This window comes from Bufo bufo, chromosome 2 (genome assembly GCF_905171765.1).
Source record: "Bufo bufo chromosome 2, aBufBuf1.1, whole genome shotgun sequence".
Classification (NCBI taxonomy): domain Eukaryota; kingdom Metazoa; phylum Chordata; class Amphibia; order Anura; family Bufonidae; genus Bufo; species Bufo bufo.
In genome coordinates this window covers 686,909,643-686,928,751 of record NC_053390.1, presented here as the reverse complement: position 1 = coordinate 686,928,751, position 19,109 = coordinate 686,909,643, and the positions used below count along the sequence as shown (strand labels likewise).

General features: G+C 44.5%; 4 non-coding genes across 4 annotated transcripts; all 4 read right to left on the bottom strand.

Annotated features, from left to right (window-relative positions):
• Nucleotides 1-4,092: 4,092 nt before the first annotated feature.
• On the bottom strand, nucleotides 4,093-4,164 carry TRNAC-GCA. The gene has a single exon. It is a non-coding gene; the product is annotated as a tRNA-Cys (tRNA).
• Nucleotides 4,165-7,851: 3,687 nt separating this feature from the next.
• TRNAC-GCA lies at nucleotides 7,852-7,923 on the bottom strand. Its single transcript has one exon. It is a non-coding gene; the product is annotated as a tRNA-Cys (tRNA).
• A 620-nt stretch (nucleotides 7,924-8,543) lies between these two features.
• Nucleotides 8,544-8,615, bottom strand: TRNAC-GCA. Its single transcript has one exon. It is a non-coding gene; the product is annotated as a tRNA-Cys (tRNA).
• Nucleotides 8,616-9,281: 666 nt separating this feature from the next.
• Nucleotides 9,282-9,353, bottom strand: TRNAC-GCA. The gene has a single exon. It is a non-coding gene; the product is annotated as a tRNA-Cys (tRNA).
• Between the last annotated feature and the right edge of the window lie 9,756 nt (nucleotides 9,354-19,109).

Below are 19,109 nucleotides of genomic sequence, written 5' to 3'. Positions count from 1 at the left end.
TTCTCTAATCTCCTCCAATTTCATCATAAAATGCAAAAGATTGTTCATATCAAATACATCTAAGAATATCACCTACTAGAGACCCATGCAACAGAAGATAGGATCTATACATTGAAAAGGAAATGGGCTTCTCTGGAGTACCACGCTTGTTATTCTTCTTATGCAAGAGGTGTTAGTGCAGTGTTTCCCAACCAGTGTGCCTCCAGCTGTTGCAAAACTACAACTCCCAGCATGCCCGCACAGCCAAAGGCTCTCCGGGCATGCTGAGATTTGTAGTTTTGCAACAGCTGGAGGCACACTGGTTGGGAAACACTGTGTTAGTGTATATATTCATCGAGGGATGGAGTTCCAACCGTTAGATAGTACTACTGATAAAGAAGGGCGATATGTATTCCTTCATGGGTACTGGAAAGGGCAGGAGGTTATATTGGCTTTTATTTATGTCCCCCCTCCATTTAAATCAACGTTTTTTTCTCATTTGGCCCAATATATATCTACCAAAAAACAATGTGCCTTATTGGTGGCAGGTGATTTTAATGCGGTACCAGACCCTGAGTTGGACCGGTTCTCTTCACTTTCTGGGCGCGGTCGCAGTGGGTCCCCTTTGACTCCTGTGTGCCAGGAGCTGGCGCTGGTGGATATCTGGCGCCACCTCTATGGCAATAAAAAAATCTTTTCTTGCTTTAGCCAGTCATACGGGTCTATGTCCCGTATTGATTTGGCCTTTGCAAGTCGGGATCTGTGCGGTCGCGTCCTGAGGATGAAATATGAACCTCACGGAATATCGGATCACTCCCCAGTTCTGATTGTGTTCGCGGAGGCTCCATCCGCAGGAAGAATGTTTAAATTGAACCCGCATTGGTTTGAGGTGATAGGGGAGCAATCCCGACTAGACCAGGATATTAAGGAATTTTGGGGCTTCAACATAAGTTCAACACACATTCATTATGTGTGGGACGCGTTGAAGGCCCATATTAGGGGTTTGTACTTCAATAAAATCCATAGATTTAGAAAGGAACTACGACAAAGGGAAAAACAACTGACAGACTCAATAAGGAGTCTGCGTGCCGCATAGATTGACTGTCACAAGGAGCAATTTATCACCCAATTAAAGGAGGCTAATTTTCAGCTTAAGACACTTTTATATAAAAAAGCACAACACAAGCTTCTATTTCAAGGCCAGAATCGTTTCTGCGAGTCCGGTAAAACGGTCAGGTTTTTGGCTCGGTTGGTGGCGAACCAGAGAGAGGATACCAGTATAAAAGAAATTAGGAATCCACAGGGAACTGGAGTGATATCCGCAGAGGAGATTAGAGAAGAATTTGTGAAATATTATTCTATCCTCTATAAATCTGAGTCGTCGGTTAGTCGTACTGACATGGACCAATATCTTCAACAACTGGCTCTTCCCCAGTTATCTACCCAAGATAGAATGATGTTGGATTCCCCTATTCTTTTGGAGGAACTTCAGGCGATTCTCCCATCCCTAAAGTACAGTTCATCTCCCGGCTTTGATGGTTTCCCATTTGAAATCTATAGGTACCACGTCAAATCACTCCTGCCGATCCTTCTTCAGGTTTTTAATGAATCCTGCGCACTCGGCTCTTTACCACCATCATTTAGAGAGGCAGTATTTGTTTTGGTCTTAAAGAAGGATAAGGACCCATGCGATGTGGGGTCATATAGACCTATATCGCTCCTAAATACGGACTATAAGATTTTCGCTAAGATTCTGGCTAGTCGCTTGAAGAGGGTTATAGCTGGTCTGGTACACCCTGACCAGACGGGCTTTATTCCGGGCCGCCAAATACAGACGAGTATATATAGGGTCTATTTGAATTTGTCTGTTGGGGGCAGTGTGGACCACTCCATTCTGTCATTAGACGCCGCTAAGGCGTTTGATAGGATGGAGTGGTCGTTTTTGTGGGCTACAATGTCTTATTTTGGCCTTGGGAAATTTTTTCTGGAAATGACTCAAATGCTATATGAACAGCCGGTTGCTTATATTAATATCAATGGTATTGGTACTTCTCCCCTTATGATGCGGAGAGGGATGAGACAGGGTTGTCCCCTGTCTCCCCTCCTCTTCGCTCTTTTTATAGAACCGCTGGCTTGTCGGATCCGCTTAGATAATTGTATAGATGGCTTTGGGGTCAGGGGAGTGAGCGATAAAATAAGTCTATACGCAGACGATGTGATTCTGTTTCTGGACCAGGGCTGGAAAATCCTCCCGTATGTTATAGAGTTGATAGAATATCATGGTAAATTGTCAGGCTATATGATTAACTGGACAAAGTCATCGCTCCTCCCGCTGAACCGGAAAGCTGTAGTTGTAGGGAGCCGAGTCCGTGTTTTGGCTCCTAATGATACCTTAAACTACTTGGGGGTTAAGATTGGTGTTCCTATAAGTAGGTTTTATGAGCTCAATCTGGCCCCAGTTTTGGAGAAAGTTAGGATCAAGGTTGGCGCTTGGCGCAAATTGATATTCGCACAGATAGATCGAATCGCACTGATCAGGATGATTATTTTGCCTATGGTTCTGTTCCCGATGTGTGCTTCTCCTATTTGGATTGATGATATCTTCTTTCACAGATTGGAGACCTTAATTAATGACTTAATTTGGGGCAGGAAGAGGGTGCATATAAAGCAGAGGTATCTATGGTTATCGGAGAAAGATGGTGGGTTGTCACTACCTTTTTTTTCAATTGGAAAGAGAGTTTACTTTCACGGTATTTGAATAAAGTCTTTAATAAGACGATAGAGAATATATTTGCATGTTTGGAAACGGGGTTTATGGGAATGAGGAATTCCTTGCTGATCCCTTTCTCAATACAGAGGGTGTGGAATAGGCTAAAGGAGTTTCTTAAAGTCCCCGGCCTGTTTGTTTTCACCCCTCTGTGGGGGAATGGGGGGGCTGGAGGAATTTTTCAAAATTACTGATTTTGGTTATTGGTTACGTAATGGCATCAATAGGGTGTCTCACCTATTTTACTTAGGTCGTTTTAAATCACTTTCGGAATTTGGGTTAACTGATACTTCACCATTAGATTTATTTATGTATGCACGTCTGAAACATATATTTGAAGCCTCTAGGAATAGGGGCCGCATTTTTCCACGAGAGAATACATTTTTGGATTATTGTGACGCTCAGAAGGATGAGAGGGTGAAATTATCTAGATTATATGCTAAACTGCGTATGGCACTGGCAACTGTAACACCTTTTAACAGCCCAAGTAAATGGGAGCAAGAGTTGAATTGCCCTCCTTTACAGTGGCCCACTATCTATAGGAACGTGAGAAAGGCGACAGTTTCCAGTGCTCATAGATTAATTCAATTTAAGATCCTTCATAGACTGTACTATACGCCCAAAATCCAAGGGAGATTTCCCCAAAATAGGGATCGGGACTGTTGCTGCCCTAAATGTGGAAATGTGAATGCGAACTATGTTCATATCCTTTGGAGCTGCAGCAAAATAAAAAAAATTTGGGATGAGGTGTTCTCTGCCCTACAAAAGGAATCCTCAATGAATTATAACCCAGGGATCTTGATAGTGATCTTTGGAGACTATGGTGCAGAAACGGAAGTTCCCCCCCAGGTTAGATGGATCTGGATGAGAGGAGTGATGGTAGCAAAAGCTATATTGGTCAGGCACTGGGGTTCTGTCTCCCAGCCCTCGTTAAGGGAGTAGGGTCTATATTATCAACAAATTAAAATATATGAGGATATTGAAAGGAAGCGGAGAGTTGCACGCAGAGCCACGTAGAAATAACTAATATATTTGTTGTATGCCGTACTTGATTGCACTGAGGGGAACGACAGCCAATGGGGGGGGGAGGGCTATAAGGATGTTTATGATTCCTATATTATATACACGGTTGTGATGGATATGTGATATATTGTTATATTATATATATTAACGTGATTGATATTGGTATATGTACTAATTTTATAAAAAAAAAAAAAAAGAATATCATAAATATACACTTTCTAATATAGTGACACCTTATTTAACGCTGACATTCTGTGATTTCTTATTCCCTATGATTAATTGGTTACAAATAACTAGTTTAGTTCTTGAGTCAAAACTTTGCAAGGGGGCACTCGGATTTGAACCAAGGACCTCTTGATCTGCAGTCAAATGCTCTACCACTGAGCTATACCCCCACATATGCCTTTATCTAGCAGGCAGACTTTGACAATTTTCAGCTATACATTTGTAGCCTTAAAAAGTGTTTAACATGTTCAAATTCATTGAACTACCCTTCCATTTTCATTAGGAAATCATGATTTCCCAATGATTTTTCACTTTTTACTCCAAAAATATGTAGGAATATTAGAATGGAACAGCTCAGAATGTAGTGACATGTTCTTTAAATTTGAGTTTTGCCACTTTCACATAGTTTTTTTGTCAGAATTTCATATTAGTATTTGTAAACCATAACCAAAAGTAGAACATAGAGGGAAAAAGTGTCCTGGAAAGATTCAGAATTTTTCTGTGTTCTGTAGCCACTCGTGATTTGGGCTTATAAATATTGATAAAACAAAAATGTGTCCAAACTCTGATGGCTTGATAGTGGCCTTATAACATGTGAGAATACTCTAAGCTCCCCTGTTTTCATCATGCAATCCAAACGATTGTTCAATTAAAATACCTCTTAGTGTATCAGAAATATACACTACCTAATTTGGTGACACCATATTTCATGTTGACTTTCTGTGATTTCTTATTAATTGGTTGCAAATTATCTGCTGGATCTTGAGTCAAAATGTCACAAGGGGGCACTCTGATTTGAACTAAGGACCTCTTGATGTGCAACCCGTGTCATTGAAAAGCCCCTCTCAGTCCACGACTATAATTTGCTCATGGGAGGGGTGGACTTCAATGACCAGATGTTGTCTCCGTATTTAGTTTCCCGACGCACCAGACGCTGGTATAAGAAGGTGTCTGTATATTTGATTCAATTGGCTCTGTACAATAGTTTTGTTCTCTACAGTAAGGCTGGGAGAACAGGATCCTTCCTCAAATTCCAGGAAGAGATCATTGAGAACCTCCTGTATCCAGAAGGTTCCGTGACCCCATCCACCAGTGTAGTTAGCCGTCTACACGAGCGACATTTCCCCAGTGTCGTTCCTGGTACCTCAACCCAACCGTCACCCCGAAAAAGATGTCGTGTCTGTAGCAGGAGTGTAAGAAGGCGTGACACCCGCTATTTCTGTCCTGACTGTCCTGACCACCCTGCCCTATGCTTTGGTGAGTGTTTCCGGAAGTACCACACACAGGTACACTTAGCATAGGGATTGCATCTCACAGGACAGGCACACAGGGCTATTAGGGCCCTTTTACTCACAGCTGCTGCAAACCTCTCCTTTCACCTGGGATAAAGTGCATAACGTACTTCGCCACATCTTTGGGCGATTTGCGCTTTGCACATTGTCCCATGGGGAAGGAGAGGTTTGTTCTATAAAAGATAAAAAAAACTAAACAAAAAAAAAAATACCGGTAAGTAAAAAAGTTAACGTTCAGTTAAAAAAGTTAAAAAAAGTTTATATGTTTGGTTCAAAAGTTAATAAATTTATTGCGTTGCGGCCTGGTTTTTTCTTTTTTGTTTTGTTTTTTTTACCTTCCAGGTGGACCAACCGATCGACTAGCTGCAGCACTGATGTGCATTCTGACAGAAGCATTGCGCTGCTGTCAGATTACACGCAAGTCGGTGTATGCGGCGCTGCAAGACGAAAATTCTCCTCTGCAGTAAAAGATACGTTTGCCGAGGCATATGAGCTGAGGAGGTGGCGGTGTTCATATACTTTGGCAAACACTTTGTATATATATTAAAAAAAAAATCCCGGCAAGGATTTATTCATCCACATCGATTGATATGAATGGAGAAATCTGGTTTGCCAGGGCATACGAGCTAAGTGGGTATGGATGTTGGGCGGAGCTCCTATGTCCTGGCAGACGCCTTTCCCCTCCTTTTTCTTTTTTTGGCAGAGATTTTTTCATCCACATTGATCGATGCAAATGAAGAAATCTGTGCCGTTCATTTTTTTCTTTCAGCCCAGAGGCTGAACGGAAAAAAAAAATCTCATTACCCGTATGCTCAATATAAGGAGAATAGCAGAAACTCCTAATGCTGGCCATACATGTAATGATTGCGGAGACCCTCAAATGCCAGGGCAGTGCAAACACCCCACAAATGACCCCAATTTGGAAAGAAGACACCCCAAGGTATTTGCTGAGGTGCTTATTGAGTCCATGAAAGATTGAAATTTTTGTCCCAAGTTAGCGGAAAGGGAGACTTTGTGAGAAAAAAATCCAAAAAATCAATTTCCGCTAATTTGTGGCAAAATTTTTTTTTTCTATGAACTCGCCATGCCCCTCATTGAATACCTTGGGGTGTCTTCTTTCCAAAATGGGGTCACATGTGGGGTATTTATACTGCCCTGGCATTTTAGGGGCCCCAAAGCGTGAGAAGAAGTCTGGTATCCAAATGTCTAAAAATGCCCTCCTAAAAGGAATTTGGGCCCCTTTGCCCACCTAGGCTGCTAAAAAGTGTCACACATGTGGTATCTCCGTATTCAGGAGAAGGTGGGGAATGTGTTTTGGGGTGTCATTTTACATATACCCATGCTGGGTGAGATAAATATCTTGGTCAAATGCCAACTTTGTATAAAAAAATGGGAAAAGTTGTCTTTTGCCAAGATATTTCTCTCACCCAGCATGGGTATATGTAAAATGACACCCCAAAACACATTCCCCAACTTCTCCTGAATACGGAGATACCACATGTGTGACACTTTTTTGCAGCCTAGGTGGGCAAAGGGGTCCACATTCCAAAAAGCGCCTTTCGGATTTCACAGGTCATTTACCTACTTACCACACATTTGGGCCCCTAGAATGCCAGGGCAGTATAACTACCCCACAAGTGACCCCATTTTGGAAAGAAGACACCCCAAGGTATTCCGTGAGGGGCATGGCGAGTTCCTAGAATTTTTTATTTTTTGTCACAAGTTAGTGGAAAATGATGATTTTTTTTCTTACAAAGTCTCATATTCCACTAACTTGTGACAAAAAATAAAAACTTCCATGAACTCACTATGCCCACCAGCGAATACCTTGGGGTGTCTTCTTTCCAAAATGGGGTCACTTGTGGGGTAGTTATACTGCCCTGGCATTCTAGGGGCCCAAATGTGTGGTAAGGAGTTTGAAATCAAATTCTGTAAAAAATGACCAGTGAAATCCGAAAGGTGCTCTTTGGAATATGGGCCCCTTTGCCCACCTAGGCTGCAAAAAAGTGTCACACATGTGGTATCTCCGTATTCAGGAGAAGTTGGGGAATGTGTTTTGGGGTGTCATTTTACATATACCCATGCTGGGTGAGATAAATGTCTTGGTCAAATGCCAGTCCCTCAGTGACGTCACTTGTCTGCGCCGCCTGCTTCATTCATAAAGGAGGCAGCGCAGGCACGTGACATCAGGGAGTTACGCTGCCGCCCGCCCGTCCCGCCTGCCGGCATTATACAGAAGAAATTCGCATATACGGTACTATTAGGAGTGAGGGGGGCATGTTTAATAACTTTTAATTCAATAATACATTTTATATTAGTATACCGGAGCGGTGGGGCGGGGCTATAGTACAGTGACCACACCGCCCCACCGCTATTGCCGGCCCCCAGCTCCTCCTCCCAGTCCCTCCCCCGGCCCCTGCTCCATTCATCGCATCCAGCGATGTAAAACTGCCAGCATTCGCCCCATAAGACGCAGGGGCATTTTCCTCCCATTTTTTGGGAGGAAAAAGTGCGTCTTATGGGGCGAAAAATACGGTAGTTTAGTTCTTGAGTCAAAACTTTGCAAGGGGGCACTCGGATTTGAACCAATGACCTTTTGGTCTGCACTCAAATGCTCTACCATTGAGCTATACCCCCACATACGCCTTTACCTAGTAGGCAGACTTTGAGAATTTTCAGCTATATATTTGTAGCCTTAAAATGTGCTTAACATGTTCAAATTCATTGAACTACCCTTCCATTTTTATTAGGAAATCATGATTTCCCAAAGATTTTTCACTTTTTACTCCAAAAATATGTAGGAATATTAGAAAGGAACAGCTTATAGTGTAGTGACATGTTCTTTAAATTTGAGTTTTGCCACTTTCACATAGTTTTTTTGTCAGAATTTCATATTAGTATTTGTAAACCATAACCAAGAGTAGAACATAAAGGGAAAAAGTGTCCTGGAAAGATTCAGAATTTTTCTGTGTTCTGTAGCCACTCCTGATTTGGGCTTATAAATATTGATAAAACAAAAATGTGTCCAAACTCTGATGGCTTGATAGTGGCCTTATAACATGTGAGAATACTCTAAGCTGCCCTGTTTTCATCATGAAATCCAAAAGATTGTTCAATTAAAATACCTCTTAGTGTATCAGAAATATACACTACCTAATTTGGTGACACCATATTTAATGTTGACTTTCTGTGATTTCTTATTCCCTGTGATTAATTGGTTGCAAATTATCTGCTGGATCTTGAGTCAAAACTTTGCAAGGGGGCACTTGGATTTGAACCAAGGACCTCTTGATCTGCAGTCAAATGCTCTACCACTGAGCTACACCCCCAAATTCTGCCTTCTTATGCAAGCTAAAAGTCTGAGTATTTAGGTGTAGCTTTGTCTTTCTTTAAATATGCTTAAAGGGGGTTGTCTCCCTTTAGCAAGTGGCATTTAACATGTCAAAATTCATGAAACCATATTTCTATTTTCATTAGGAAATCATGATTTCCCAAAGAGTTTTCCCTTTTTACTCCAAAAATATGGAGATGTTTGGAGATGAGGGGGGAGCCGCTGTGTCCTGGATAAGCCCTAAGAAACTGGTTTATTGGAATATCTATGAAGGGACAATAGTCAGTATTTCTTATGAATATTTTTAAGCCAAAACTGGGGGGTGTAACAAAGAGGAAAATGTGTCGTGCTAAGATATGAAATTATTCATTTCCATGTTTTGCACCCACTCCTGGTCTGTGCTTGCAAATACTGTTGAAAAAAATAGTGTCCAAACACTGATGGCCTGAATGAGGCCTTTTAACCATGTGTGAATTCTCTAATCTCCTCCAATTTCATCATAAAATGCAAAAGATTGTTCTTATCAAATACATCTTAGAATATCACAAACATACACTTTCTAATATAGTGACACCTTATTTAACGCTGACATTCTGTGATTTCTTATTCCCTATGATTAATTGGTTACAAATAACTAGTTTAGTTCTTGAGTCAAAACTTTGCAAGGGGGCACTCGGATTTGAACCAAGGACCTCTTGATCTGCAGTCAAATGCTCTACCACTGGGATATATCCCCACATACACCTTAATCTAGCAGGCTGACTTTGAGATCTTTCAGCTTTACATTTGTAGGTTTACGCCTCCAATTATAGTGTGGTAATTCAGGGCTCAAAATAAACAACATAGTCCTCCCACAACTAATCCTATATGTGCAGGGGACTATACAACCACTTCGGTCCAGGTATTTTGGCCAAATCAATAGTTGCTGAGAAGTATATACATACCAGGAACTTCCAGCTTTGCCGGCCGCATATGCGTTCCAATATGCGTTCCAAGGACCGGAAGTGATGCATCGCGTCATTGTGATGCGGTCCACTTACCGGAAGTACCTTCTCCTTGGCGTCCGGAAACACGTGTCAGCACCAGCGCTTAAAAAGCAAGTGCTGACACAGTGCCATGAGCCCTCCAGCCTCCTAGCATACGAGCTTCACTTTCTACAGGGCCCCCCTCTGTCTGGTGAGTACACAGCATCATTTTCATCATGGACCTGTTTTGTTCTTTGCTCTATGTTCAAGCACCGATTGACATAAAACTAATTTACTATAGATTCAGTATACTACTGCTATGAATGTCTTACACACAGCGTCTATATCTTCAGATTTTGCATAAACCCTGTGTGAGTACATAGCATTACCTATACCATGGACCTTATACTATAGATCAGTATATTACTGCAATTAATGTCTGACATACAGTGTCTATATCTTCTGACTTGCATAATTATCTGACATAGAGTACCTTTTACCCCCAGACTTCATCATACATACGGACAAGAGGTACATATCTGTATATACATCGCCATCAAGTATGCTAAGGAGCTAAGTATCAACCTTTTTTTTTGAAGCACCATCTTCTTGCTTTCTCCATTCCCTACGTATAGTACATTGTCATCACCTCCTGATGAGCTGCTATATGCAGCCGAAACGCGTTGGGGTTGTGTCTTTATATATTTTCATATTAGACTTATTCTTTTTGTTTTTTTCACTGGATCAATATTTCCCGATCCAGCTTTTCTAAGTAGGGCATCACTAGGGCCATATCTAGGCCTAGGTACGGGGGCAGGGTGTCTCCACCATTAGGGGACATCCCTGTGCTAAGGACATAGTTCCATAGGGTCGTCTAGGGAGAGCAACCTTCCACAGACTTACCCAATATTACCCCCGTCCCTATAGTGATTCAGTATTTCACCACCTATCCACTATAGGAGGTTCGTTTTTCCTTTTATATATCAGAGCATCTGAGCATATCGACCACTCTTGCTCATACCCATTCATTAATAAAGGTATCAAGTTTTCTAATTAAGCACGTTAAATTTCAATTTTTTCTTCCAAACCTATTTTTCCTACGTGTAATTTATCAAATAGATATCCTTCCAAGTGTTTTCAAACTTTACATTTGTAGCCTTAAAATGTGCTTAACATGTTCAAATTCATTGAACTACCCTCCCATTTTCATTAGGAAATCATGATTTCCCAAAGATTTTTCACTTTTTACTCCAAAAATATGTAGGAATATTAGAAAGGAACAGCTCAGAGTGTAGTGACATGTTCTTTAAATTTGAGTTTTGCCACTTTCACCTAGTTTTTTTGTCAGAATTTTATATTAGTATTTGTTAACCATAACCAAAAGTAGAACTAAGCTCCCCTGTTTTCATCATGAAATACAAAAGATTGTTCATTTCAAATACCTCTTAGTGTATCAGAAATATACACTACCTAATTTTGTGACACCATATTTAATGTTGACTTTCTGTGATTTATTTCTTGTGATTAACTGGTTGCAATTTATCTGCTGGATCTTGAGTCAAAACTTTGCAAGGGGGCACTCTGATTTGAACCAAGGACCTATTAATTAGAGATGTCGCGAATATAAAATTTTCCGTATGCGAACGCGAATTTCCGCAAATGTTCTCGAATGGGCGATCCGGGCGAACCGCCATAGACTTCAATAGGCAGGCGAACCTTAAAACCCACAGGGACTCTTTCTGGCCACAATAGTGATGGAAATTTTTTTTAAAGGGGACTAACACCTGGACTGTAGCATGCCGGAGCGGGATCCATAGCAAAACTCCCATGGAAAATTACGTAGTTGACGCAGAGTCGGTTTTTAATCCATAAAGGGCATAAATTACCTAACATTCCTAAATTGTTTGGAATAACGTGCTTTAAAACATCCAGTGTGTGTATGCGATCAGGTATGATGTTGTAACGATCAGGCAGTGTAAGAGTTACGTACGCTTCACAGTGACAGACCAAACTCTGACAGACCAAACTCCCCTTTTAATGCACCGTAAACAACCGCAAAGAGTTGTCAATAGTTGACACACTCATGACATAAATTGTATTCCTCTATGCGTCAATCTTGGTGTAGTGATGACTGTGCTCGTGCGCACGTTTGGGAGATTGCAGGCGATGGCGGTTTTTCAAAGCCTATGGTCGTGCTGAGGTATTTGAGTGACAGTTAAGTGACCTAGAAAACAATGATTCTGCAGTGTGGGCCCATTGTTGGCCTAGTAGGCTTTAATGATCACCTTAGATGATCACAAAGAAAATTAATGTTTTTTCTATGAAAAATTATCCAGCCGATCGCTTTTGGTCTGTTCACAATGAAGCAACGACCTTATCATCTGGGGTGTGCCAACTTTGCCAACACACTCATAGAGGTGATCGCTTTATTGTGATATGCAAGCCCCTTCACCACAACAAGGTTACGATCACGAAGGGGAATTGACACATGTATGTGCCTTTTTTTTGTTTTGTTTTTGCAGCCACAGTGCAGCACCAGAGGCCAGAAAAATTAGGCATGTACTCATGCCTGAAAAACTAGGTATTGTTGCTGTAGCAGCGGCCGGAAAAATTGATGTTTTCCAGGCAGAAAGTGCACTAAAACATTGCGGCTTGAACACTAGTTGGTTGCGGAGAAGTCACGCAAGTCATCCGGCATGCAGAGATTAAATACAGCAGCAAGGGGACCATTTTTAGCCCAAGGCATCTCATCAGGCTTTTTTTTGTCAAATGCATCCCCCACTGTCAGTCTCTTAGGGATCCATGCCTCATTCATCTTAATAAAGGTGAGGTAATCTAGACTTTTTTGACCTAGGCGACTTCTCTTCTCAGTGACAATACCTCCTTTTGCACTAAAGGACCTTTCTGACAGGACACTTGAAGCGGGGCAGGTCAGAAGTTCTATCGCAAATTGGGATAGCTCAGGCCACAGGTCAAGCCTGCACACCCAGTAGTCAAGGGGTTCACCGCTCCTCAGAATGTCGATATCTGCAGTTAAGGCGAGGTAGTCTGCTACCTGTCAATCGAGTCGTTCTCTGAGGGTGGACCCAGAAGGGCTGTGGCGATGCGTAGGACTTAAAAAGCTCTGCATGTCCTCCATCAACAACACGTCTGTAAAGCGTCCTGTCCTTGCCGGCGTGGTCGTGGAAGGAGGAGGATTACTTTCACCTCTTCCCCTGTTAGATTCCCGTTGTGCTGTGACATCACCCTTATACGCTGTGTAAAGCATACTTTTTAACTTGAAAATGTAAAATATGTCGCACTAGAATGAGCAGGGTACCACGTGAGGTGCACCAACTCACAGATCACCAAATCTGAAAAGGGGGTACAAATATAATAAAAGTAGAAGGGCACTCTCTGAAGTAAATGGGAACAGTGGATATTAATAAATGCAAATTTATTGATATCTTTATAATATATGGCTCAACGATAAAATTCACAATATTATTAGTGTGATAAATAAAACTTCATTACAGACAAATTCGAGCACCAGTAAGATCAACAATCCACACAGAATCAATAATAATCGATAAAAAACAATATTCGATAAAAAATATTCGATAAAATTCGATAATCGCTAGTTGTTCGGATGAATCAAAGGTTCCTAAAAACAACTCTGAAAGTCCACATTAATGATGGTAATACAGTCTCGAATGTTTAGGTCCCAATTTTCGATTAATGACACTTTAATATTCGAGTCTCAGTTATTTAACAGCTGTACATAGAGCGGTGTCCCGCTCCTTAGGCTGCAACAGCTGTGTCTCGCTGTATAGTATTCAAAAGCAATCGCTTACTTCAAGGACAATTCGGTCTTACCCGGAGGTTTCTTAGTAGGGGTCTCCTACCTTCATCTTGTTGCACCTGTTGAATGTATCGGTGCCTTGTACATGAGCGCTGTTTGTTCCTCCAAAGGCTCCCCACGCTCCTGCCGGAAGTTCACGTAGTCTCGCTGAAGGTGAGTTTCCCTTGTCAAGCGAAGACCTCCTACAGAGGGCGTTCACAGGATCAATTTGGATTTAAAGTCCTCGCCTCCAAAATCGACCGAAAGTCTTAGTTTCTTCCAAATGTGGGCCACTGATTAAGGGGTCAACTGCTCTAACCGCGAAACGCGTATGGTAAACGGACCCCACATTTGGAAGAAACTAAGACTTTCAGTCGATTTTGGAGGATTACTTTCACCTCTTCCCCTGTTAGATTCCCGTTGTGCTGTGACATCCCCCTTATAAGCTGTGTAAAGCATATTTTTTAGTTTTCTTTTGAACGGCTGCATCCTTTCTGACTTTCGGTAATTTGGTAACATTTCCGCCACTTTCTGCTTATACCGGGGGTCTAGTAGCGTGGCCACCCAGTACAGGTCGTTTCCCTTCATCCTTTTTATACGAGGGTCCCTCAACAGACATGACAGCATGAAAGACCCCATTTGCACAAGGTTGGATGCCGAGCTACTCATTTCCCGTTCCTCGTCCTCACTGATGTCATTGACGGTCTGTTCTTCACCCCAGCCACGTACAACACCACGGGTCCCAGATAGGTGACAACAACGAGCACCCTGGGATGCCTGCTGTGGTTGGTCTTCCTCCTCCTCAAAGCCACATTCCTCCTCTGACTCCTCTTCCTCATACTCCTCTTGTAGCGTTGACGCAGGTCCGGCAAGCGATGATGACAAGGCTATTTCTGGTGGTGATGGTGACCACAACTCTTCCTCTTCCTCTTCACGCTCATCTACAGCCTGATCCAGCACTCTTCGCAGGGCACGCTCCAGGAAGAAAACAAATGGAATGAGGTCGCTGATGGTGCCTTCGGTGCGACTGACTAGGTTTGTCACCTCCTCAAAAGGAAGCATGAGCCTATAGGCATTGCGCATGAGCGTCCAGTAACGTGGCAAAAAAAACTTAGCTCCGCAGAGGCTATCCTAGCACCCCGGTCATACAATTACTTGTTGACTGCTTTTTCTTGTTGGAGCAGGCGGTCGAACATTAGGAGTGTTGAATTCCAAGGTATCAGACTGTCGCAAATCAAGCGCCTCACTGGCATGTTGTTTCGCCGCTGAATATCAGAAAAATGCGCCATGGCCTTGTAGGAACGCCTGAAATGGCCACACACCTTCCTGGCCTGCTTGAGGACGTCCTGTAAGCCTGGGTACTTATACACAAAGCGTTGTACGATCAGATTCAACACATGTGCCATGCACGGCACATGTGTCAACTTGCCCAAGTTCAATGCCGCCAACAGATTGCTTCCGTTGTCACACACCACTTTGCCAATCTCCAGTTGGTGCGGGGTCAGTCACTGATCCACCTGTGCGTTCAGGGCGGACAGGAGTGCTGGTCTGGTGTGACTCTCTGCTTTCAGGCAATTCAACCCCAAGACGGCGTGACACTGTCATATCTGGGATATGGAATAGCCCCTGGGGAGCTGGGGGGGTGCAGTTGATGTGAAGCAAGACGCTGCAGCAGAAGAGGACTCAGCCGAGGAGGTTAGCGAAGAGGATAGAGTAGGAGGAGTAGAGGAGGTGGCAGCAGGCCTGCCTGCAAGTCGTGGCGGTGTCACCAACTCTGCTGCAGAGCCACGCATTCCATGCTTGGCAGCCGTCAGCAGGTTTACCCAATGCACAGTGTACGTGATATACCTGCCCTGACCGTGCTTTGCAGACCAGATATCAGTGGTCAGATGGACCCTTGCCCCAACACTGTGTGCCAGACATGCCATGACTTCCTTTTCCACAATAGAGTACAGGTTGGGGATTGCCTTTTGTGAAAAAAAAAATTCCTTCCACTGCGGTGTCCCAATAGCTACACATTTTTTGAAAGCCTCAGACTCCACCAGCTTGTATGGTAAAAGCTGGCGGGCTAAGAGTTCCGCCAAACCAGCTGTCAGACGCCGGGCAAGGGGGTGACTCTGTGACATTGGCTTCTTACGCTCAAACATGTCCTTGACAGACACCTGACTGTGGGCAGATGAGCAGGAACTGAAGGTGAGAGGCGGAGTGGCGGGTGGTTGAGAGGGGGCAAGGAGGACAGCAGTGGTTGACGTGGCTGAAGATGCTGGACCAGGAGGAGGGTGGTGTATTTGAGTTTGTGTGCTGCCTGTACTCATGTGTTGATCCCATAGGCGTTTGTGATGTGAGATCATGTGCCTTCGCAAAGCAGTTGTACCTAGGTGGGTGTTGGACTTCCCACGACTCAGTTTCTTTTGGCACAGGTTGCAAATGGCATCGCTGTTATCAGAGGCAGACACACAAAAAAAATGCCACACTGCTGAGCTTTGCAATGACGGCATTCTGGTGGTGGCAACAGCATGCGTTGATTGGCGTGCTGTCTGGCTGACCCCAGGTGCCGATACATGCTGTCTGACTGTGCCACTAGCTCCTTGCGACGACCTCCCCCTGCTTCCAACTCGTCTCCTCCTCCTCTCTGTCTCCCCATCTGAACTTTCCCCCTGTTCTTCTTCTCTTCGAGCGGGCACCCACGTGACATCCATGGACACATCGTCATCATCAACCGCTTCACTTGTATCTGACAACTCAGCAAAGGAAGCAGCAGCGGGTACAACATCATCATCATCATCACACCGTACGTCCATGTGTGTAATGCTGCCTGACTGAGACATATCCCTGTTATCCACATCCTCTGGCAATAATGGTTGCGCATCACTCATTTCTTCCAACTGATGTGTAAATAACTCCTGTGACAGATCAAGTGAAGCGGCTGTGGTGCTAGTGTTGGTGGTGGCGGCGGGTGGGCGACTGGTAACTTGAGAGGTGCCCGAAACTGAGCTGGAGGAGGATGGTGCGTCAAGGTTCCAAGCGGAAGCTGTAGAAGATTGGTTGTCCTGTGTAAGCCAGTCAACTATGTCCTCAGAATTTTTTGAGTTCAGGGTACGTGGCCTCTGAACACTGGGCATTATTCTAGGGCCAAAGGAAATCACAGCACCACGACCACGACGGCCCCTGTGGGGTGGCCTGCCTCTGCCTGTCATTTTTTTTTAGATTAGTGGTACAATGCGTGCAAGGTACTGTGCCACCCTATATGAGTGGTGGGCAGTGGGCACAGTACAGTCAGTGGGCCTGACACTCACTGGCAGGCAACTGCAATTATATTACAGAGAAAAAATTTAATGACTTTTTTATCTGCAAGGTACTGTGCCACCCTATATGAGTGGTGGGCAGTGGACACAGTACAGTCAGTGGGCCTGACACTCACTGGCAGGCAACTGCAATTATATTGCAGAGAAAAAATTAAATGACTTTTTTATCTGCAAGGTACTGTGCCACCCTATATGAGTGGTGGGCAGTGGGCACAGTACAGTCAGTGGGCCTGACACTCACTGGCAGGCAACTGCAATTTTATTACAGAGAAAAAATTAAATGACTTTTTTATCTGCAAGGTACTGTGCCACCCTATATGAGTGGTGGGCAGTGGGCACAGTACAGTCAGTGGGCCTGATACTCACTGGCAGGCAGGGGCGGGCTGGGCCGGGGGGCAGGGACGCAATTGCCCCCCAGGCCGCCCTAAAAAAATAAATATATATATATTTTTTTGTATTCCTCAAGGCTGCACCGCCGATCACCACAGGCGGCGCGGCCCTGTATGTAATTGCGGCGGTGGTGGCGGCGGGCAGTAGGAGATGAGCGCTTCCATCGTGGAAGCGCTCATCTCCATATTCATCTGTATCGCCGTCCTCAGGACAGCGATACAGATGGCTGTGTTGTGGGGCAGGGGAGGGAGAGGCGTGTCCCTCCCCTGTTCTTCTGATAGGCCGCAGGCACTAATGCCTGCAACCTATCAGAGGCAGGCTCAGGCAGCGCGATTATTATTATTATTATTATTATCATCGCGCCACCTGAGCCGGGCTACACACAGCAGGGACACAGGCTGGAAGAGGCCTGCATCGCTGCTGATGGAGGTAAGTATAAGTGTTTTTTTTTTTTTTCTTTGCGGGGGGAGCTGTCACTATGGCTATGGGGGAGCTGGCACTATGGGGGGAGCTGGCACTACGGCTATGAGGGAGCTGGCACTATGGGGGGCTTGTACTATAGGGGGAGCTGGCACTATAGGGGGGACTGGAACTATGGGGGAGCTGGCACTATGGGGTGGGCTGGCACTATAAGGGGGCTGGCACTATGGGGGGGCTGACACTATGGGGGGCTGGCACTGTGGGGAGGCTGGCACTATGGGGGGGCCTGGCGTTATGGGGGGAGCTGGCACTATGGGGGGAGCTGGCACTATGGGGGGAGCTGGCACTATGGCTATGAGGGAGCTGGCACTATGGCTATGGGGGAGCTGGCACTATGGGGGGGCTTGCACTATGGGGGGGAGATGGCACTATGGGGGGAGCTGGCACTATGGGGGGAGCTGGTACTATGGGGGAGCTGGCACTATGGGGAGCTGGCACTATGTTTGGGGCTGACACTATGGGGGGCCAGCACTATGGGGGGAGCTTGCACTATGAGAGGAGCTGGCACTATGGGAGGAGCTGGCACTATGGGGGGCACTATGGGGGCATTTCTTACCGGCACATTATGGGGGGCACCATGGGGGAGAGGAGCACTATGGGGGTATCTGGGGGCTCGAAAGGGGCTTTTTTAAAAAATTATTGGCACATTATGGGGGGCACTATAGGGGAGAGCAGCACTATGGGGCATCTGGTGTTACTATAGGGGCATTATTTGGAGGCACTATGGGGAAGTGGGGGTTCTAAAGGGTGCTTTTGTATTGGCACATTATGGGGGGCACTATGGCATTTGGTGGCACTAAGGGGGCATTTTTTACTGGCACATTATGGGAGGCACTATAGAGGAGAGCGGCACTATGGGGCATTATTTGGGGGCACTATGGGGGAGTGGAGCACTATTGGGGCATATGGTGGCACTAAGAAGGGCCATTTTTTACTGGCACATTGTGGGGGAGAGGACCACTATAGGGACATCTGCTGGGGGCACTAAAAAGGGGCATTTTTTTACTGGCATATTATGGGGGACACTATGGGGAAGGGGGAGAGGAGCACTATGAGGGAATTTACTGGGGCACTATATAGGGGTATCAACTGCGGGCACTAAGCGGGGGTATTTCATGTACTGTCATATTATAGGGAGAATTAGTACTACTAGGGGGTATTATGGGGAACTTTACTACTACTGGGGGGCTATGAGGAACATGATTACTAGGGCACTATAAGGGCATTATTACTACTAAGTGTGCTCTGGCAGAGAATTATTTCTATTGGTGGGATTTTGGGGAGCACTGTTACTTTGGGGGCACCCTGGCATAGTATCAGCTTAGCACAATTATTTTTGGGGGACATTATCTTTATACTATTAGTGTCTGGGCGCAGTTATTTTTTAGAGCACTGTGTGCCAATAATTGTTTAAGGGGGCACTATCTGTGTGGTAGTAGTATTTCCAGGGGGACTGTTTCTGCAGTATAGTATTGGGGAGCACAGTGGGCACAGTATTGGGGGCACTATCTGTGTGGTAGTAGTATTTCCAG